General features: G+C 41.6%; 1 non-coding gene across 1 annotated transcript; it reads left to right on the forward strand.

Annotated features, from left to right (window-relative positions):
• Positions 1–4,033: 4,033 nt before the first annotated feature.
• LOC125486023 lies at positions 4,034–4,142 on the forward strand. Its single transcript, XR_007264716.1, has one exon. It is a non-coding gene; the product is annotated as a U6 spliceosomal RNA (small nuclear RNA).
• Positions 4,143–6,582: the final 2,440 nt, after the last annotated feature.

Below are 6,582 nucleotides of genomic sequence, written 5' to 3' on the forward strand. Positions count from 1 at the left end.
TGTGTTCATCCAGCTCTACACCTTGTTATCTCAGATTCTCCAGCATCTGCAGTCTCTACTATCTCTGATACAGTCAGGTAGTAGGGTTGCCAAGAGGGAAGGTAGGGAGGTAGTGCAGGGGTTTCCTGTGGTAATCCCCATCTCAAACAAGTATGCTGTTTTGGATAATGTCAGGGGTGATGGCCTCTCAAGGGAAAGATAGCCAGGTTTCTGGTACCGAGTCTGGCTCTACAGTAATGATTGGTATGTTGGGTTCCAAGCGATCAATTGTGATAGGACAGTGTCTAATTAGGGGCACAAACAGATGTTTCTGTGGCTGACAGTGAGATGTTGGAATGGTGTGTTCCCGATGCCAGGGTCAAGGATATCTTGGAGATGATGCATAATATTCTTGAAGGGGAGAGTGACCAGCAGAAGGTTGTTGTACAATTTGGTACCAATCACGTAGGAAGAGAAATAGACTAGGTTCTGCAGAGAGAATACAGGAGATTAGGCAGGAAGTTTAAAAAGTAGCTTCTCAAGGGTAGTAGTAACTGGATTACTCCAGGTGCCATGTGCAAGTGAGTGTAGAAATTGGAGGATATAGCAGACAAATGCAAGGCTGAAGAGCTGGTGCAAGGGACAGGGACTCACATTTTTGCATCGTTAAGATCTCATCTAGGGTAGAAATGACCTGTATAAGAAGGATGGGTTGCACCTGAATTGGAAGGGGACCAACATCCTGGTGGGGAGATTTGCAGGTGCTGCTCGGTAGGCTTTAAGCTAGTAAATGAGGTTGTGGGCCCCACAGAGATAGTCAGAAAAGAGATAGGTCTGAGGCTGGTGCAGTAGAGAAGATGAGCAAATTAAATAGTCAAGGCAGGCAAGAGTGAGGTAGAGAATGAGGTTAGACTGATGAATTAAATTGCATTCATTTCAATGCAAGAGGCCTAACAGGTAAGGCAGATGAACTCAGGGCATGGTTGGGAACCTGGGACTGGGATATCAATGCTATTACAGAATCGTGGCTCAAGGACGGACTGGACTGGCAGCTTAATGATCCAGACTACAGTTGCTATAGGAAGGATAGAAAGGGGGGCAAGAGAGCAGGGGAATGGTGTTTTTGGTTAACAATAACATTATGGCTGTACTTAGGGAGGATATTCTTGCAAGAATGTCCAGTGAAGTTATTTGCGTGGAACTGAGAAATAAGAAAGGTATGATCACGTTATTGGAATTGTACTACAAGCCCCAGCCAACACCCAATAGTCAGTGGGAAATTGAGAAGAAAATATGTAAGGAGATCTGAGATTTCAAGTCTAGGGGGCACATTTTTAAGGTGAAAGGAAGGAGATTTAGGAAAGACATGAGAGGCAAATTATTTACATGGAGGATAGTTCATACGTGGAATGAACTTCCCGAGGAAGTGGTGGACGTGGGTATAATACAACATGTAAAAGACATTTGAATAAGTACGTGAATTGGAAAGATTGAGAGGGATATGGGCCAGGAGCAGGCAGGTGGAACTAATTTAGTTTGGGATTATGTTCGGCATGGACTGGTTGGACCAAAGGGTCTGTTTCTGTGCTTTATGATTCTATAACTATGTCTGTAAATGTGACTTTTGTTAAGATTGTTTGTGTATTCTTTACAAAGAATTTATCATTTCAACCAGTGTAAAGTGTCCATATTGAACCCAGGTTTAAGCACCAGACATTGAACCCTGGTTACTTTTAATCCAGTTCCTTTACCTTCATTCAATTTGTCCTCCTTTTCACTTCACAGGCTGTCAAAGCCTTTGGTTTATTATTGTCCAAAAAAAGTTCAAGTTACTTTAATTATAAAATATGATGTGCAGTTGCTGTGTTGGACTGGGGTGGACAAACTCAGAAGTCACACGACACCAGAATATAGTCCAACAGGTTTATTAGAAATCACAAGCTTTCGGAGAGGGGCTACGCTCTGAAAATTTGAGATTTTAAATGAACTGTTTGGACCAAAACCTGGTGCCATCTGACTTCTGACTGAATTATAAATCAGTTATTGACAGGCACAGAACATAATAGCACGGAAGCTGCAAATCCTGAACGAAACCTCCAAGAAAAGCCAATTTTTAGGAAACCTTGTGGAAGAAAGAAACTGTTGTTCCTCAAGGCTGTGGACCAACTCTCCGGCACCCAAAATCTGCTGGAACCAATGTTTACAAATATATTTACTCCAGGTCTGAAAAGAGTGAAATAGCTACAGTGACAAGGGGACTGGATAGTCTAATTGGGATGGTGTGAACTAAGAATTAGAGATAGAAGTGGAATGTTGGGAGCGGCATTTCATGCAAAGTGAATGATGAAAGAGTAGGAGCTTCACTTTCTGAGAAAGGGAGGTTAGAGTTTCTCTATTACAAGGCGAGGGTGCACTGACTCTGTGAGCTCTGCCAAATGCTGGAGACTGATTTTGTGAATTGAAGCTGTCGGGCATGAGGTATGGCTGTGTTACTGGAGGAAGGACATTGAGGTAAGTGATGGTATGTCGTTATATGTGAAATGCGACCTTTGTTAAGATCCAATAGATGATAGCTTTCTGATCACAGTGAGCTAAACTCTATTTATTTGAAAGCATTTACATTGAGGTCAGAAAAGTGATTAACATCCTGCTCGAATACACTGACCAAGTATTTATATACATCTTTCTGGTGGAAATTCTGCTCAAATGGATTGCGTATGGATTCAAAACATACTTCACCAAAACATGATTCTGGCTAGACTTCTTTATTCTGTACAAAATATTGCATCTGTTCACCCATGGCCTGTTGGAAAAGGAACCATGGAAGCACCCCCCAGTAACAGTGAACGATGCTGTATATTCTGCCAGCCAAAGTGGAAAGCTCTGTGTCAAACATTAGTTCTCACAATGACACAGCTGTTCTTAAGATGTTTGCACTCTGAACTGTTGCAAAGATATTCTTGAAGTTGTTGCTCCATTTTCTCAATTCTTTTACATTGGCTGGTATGAACTGATGTGATTTATTACTATTATTGTCACATGTACCGAGAAATAGTGAAAAGTATTGTTTCCTGTGCTAACCTGACAAATGTTACCTTACATCAGGGTAATCAAACAGAATGCAAAATGTAGTGTTACAGCTACCGAGAGGGCGCAGAGAAAGTTCAACTCTAAGATATGAGAGTTCTGTTCATCAGTCTGATAACAGCGGGAAGAAGCTGTTTTCAAATTATTGTATCTTCTGCTGGATGGAAGAGGGTGGAAGAGAATATAACCAGGGTGGGAAGGGTCTTTGATTGTGTAGGCTGCTTTCCTGAGGCAGGAGATAGTGTAGACGGAGTTAATAGAGGGAAAGCTGGTTTTTGTGATGGACTGGGCTGCGTTCACAACTGTCTGAAATTTTTTTGTAGTCTTGGGCAGAGCAGTTGCCATGCCAAGCAGTAATATACCTGGAAATATGCTTTGTATGGTACATCTGTAAAAATTGGTAACTCATTGTGAACATGCCGAATTTCTGTAGCCTCCTGAGGAAATAGAGGCATTGGTGTGCTTCCTTGTCTGTAGCATCGATGTGGATAGATCAGAATAAATCATTGGTGATATTTTTGTGTGTGGGACATGCAGATTTCTCTGCCAGTTTTTCCTCCGGTTTGGAGAATGCTGTGGTTTAAAGTTTTGATGAATGAACGTGGACACTTCATTGTTGGGAAATGACAAAGTGATTGCAGTCTGCTCCTCTGCAGTGTTTGAAGGAAACCCTTGACGGCTTGTTTTGCTGCATCCCGATACTGAAGCTATTGCACTAACCAGCCTATGGGAGAAGGAATTTTGAGCCAAAGGCACATGTGACCATAATACTCTGCATGGGCATCTGCTCACATTTCAATACCCCTGTTTGCTAATCCCAGAATCACAAAGTCTAAATGTAGCCCAGATTGGTTTGTGCCATTGGCTGCAGAAGAAAGATGAAGAGAAACAAAAGAACTGAACTAACAACCACCAGCATATGGTTCCTATTAAGAGCCTTTATAAGGCACTGATCTTGAGTGTTAATACATGTTTGCTTTGGCAGTGTGTATGCTAACATTGGAACCATACAGAAAACATTAGCAAGGCTCCAATGTGAGGGTGTCATGCAAATTCATGAAGCATTCCATATTTTGCACTTCACAACATTTCAACCACTGCAAAGTGTCCAAATTAACCCCAGGTTTAAACACCAGACCTTGAGCCCTGGTTACATTTCATTCAGTTCTTCACTTTCGCTCAATTCAACCTCCTTTCCATTTCACTGGCTTTCATGTCTTTTCGATTTACCCTCCTCAACAACGTATTTAAGTTATTTAACACATTAATTCAAAAACATGATGTGTAGGTACTGGTGTTGGACTGGGGTGGACAAACTCAGAAGTCACATGACACCAGGTTATAGTCCAACAGGGTTAGTTGAAATCACAAGCTTTTGGACAGGGGCTATGCTCCGAAAGCTTATGATTTCAAATGAACCTGTTGGAATTATAACTTGGTGTCATCTGATTTTTGACTTAAATATAAAGCAGTTATTGACAGGAGAAGAACAAAATACCACAGAAGCCGCAAATTCTGAATGAAACCTCCAAGAAAAGCCAAGTCTTCGGGAACCTTGTGGAAGAGAGAAACTGTTGTTCCCCAAGGCTGTGGACCAACTCTCCAGTGCCTGAAATCTGCTGGAAACAGTGTTTACAAATACATAGACCCCAGGTCTGAAAAGGGTGAAATAGCTACAGTGTTAGGGGGACTGGTCTGTCTAATTAGGATGGTGTGAAGTAAGAATTCGAGATAGAAGTGGAATTTTGGGAGCAGCGTTTTATTCGAAGTGAATGATAAAAGATTAGGTGCTTCACTTTCTGAGAAGGGGAGATTAGAGTTTCTCTGTTACAAGGTAAGGGTGCGGTATCTCTGTGAACTCAGCCAAATGCTGGAGACTGACTTTGTGAATTAGTGCTGGAGGGCATGAGGCATGGCTAGTTACTGGAGGAAGGACATTGAGGTAAGTGACGGTATGTCGTTATATCTGAAATGGGACCTTTGTTAAGATCCAATATATTATAGCTTTCTGACTACCGTGGCCAAAACATTTTATTTACTTGGAAGAATTTGAAGACACTTACATGGAGGACAGGAAAGTCATTAAGATCCTGCTCGAATACTCTGACCGAGTATTTATATACACCTTTCTGGTGGAAATTCTGCTCAAATGGATTGCGTATGGATTCAAAACATACTTCACTAAAGCATGATTCTGGCTAGACTTCTATATTCTTTACAAAGTATTTGCCTGCATCTGTTCACCCATAACCCACTGTAAAATGAAGCATGGAAGCACCCTCCAGTAACAGTGAATGATACTGTATATTCCTCCAGCCAAAGGGAAAAGCTCTGTATCAAGCATTAGTTTTCACAATGACACAGCTGTTCTTAAGTTGTTTGCACTCTGATCTGTTGCAATCACATTCCTGAAGTTGTTGCTTCATTGTGCAAGCTCTTTTACATTGGCAGGTAGGACCTGATTGGATTTATTACTATTATCGTCACATGTACTGAGAAATAGTTTAAAATATTGTTTCGTGAGCTAACCTGACAAATGATACCTTACATCAGGGTAATTGAACAGAATGCAAAATGTAGTGTTACAGCTACAGAGAAGGTGCAGAGAATGATCAACTCTAAGATATGAGAGGTCCGTTCATCAGTCTGATAACAGCGGGGAAGAAGTTGATTTCAAATTATTGTATCCTCTGCTCGATGGAAAAGGGTGGAAGAAATTATAACTGGGGTGGGAAGGGTCTTTGATTAAGTTGGCTGCTTTCCTGAGGCAGGAAGAATTGTAGACAGAGTCAGTGGAAGGAAGGCTGGTTTTTGTGATGGACTGGGCTGCGTTCACAACTCTCTGTAATTTTTTTGTGGTCTTGGGCAGAGCAGTTGCCATGCCAAGCAGTGATATACCTGGAAAGATGCTTTGTATGGTGCATCTATAAGTATTAGTGACTCATTGTGGACATGCCGAATTTCCTTAGCCTTCTGAGGAAATAGAGGCATTGGTGTGCTTCCTTGACTGTAGCATCGATGTGGATAGATCAGAATAAATCATTGGTGATATTTTTGTGTGTAGGACATGGAGATTTCTCTTCCAGCTTTTCCTCCTGTTTGGAGAGTGCCCTGAGTTGCAGTTTTGATGAATAACGTGGACACTTCATTGTTGGGAAATGACAAGGTGATCGCAGTCGATAGAACCAGTCTGCTCCTCTGGAGTGTTTGAAGGAAATCCTTGACAGCTTGTTTTGCTGCATCCTGATTCTGAAGCTACTGCACTAACCAGCCTAGGGAAGAGGAATTTTGAGCCAAAAGCACACGTGACCATAATACTCTGCATGGACATCTGCTCACATTTCAATATCTCTGTTTGCAAATCCCAGAATCACAAAGTCTAAATGTAGCTCAGATTGGTTTGTGCCATTGGCTGCAGGAGAAAGATGAAGAGAAACAAAAGAACTGGGCTAACCATGACCAGAAAATGTTTCCTATAATGAGCCTTTCTAAGGCAATGATCTTCAATGACACCAC

This window comes from Rhincodon typus, chromosome 24 (assembly GCF_021869965.1).
Source record: "Rhincodon typus isolate 14 chromosome 24, sRhiTyp1.1, whole genome shotgun sequence".
NCBI classification, from domain to species: domain Eukaryota; kingdom Metazoa; phylum Chordata; class Chondrichthyes; order Orectolobiformes; family Rhincodontidae; genus Rhincodon; species Rhincodon typus.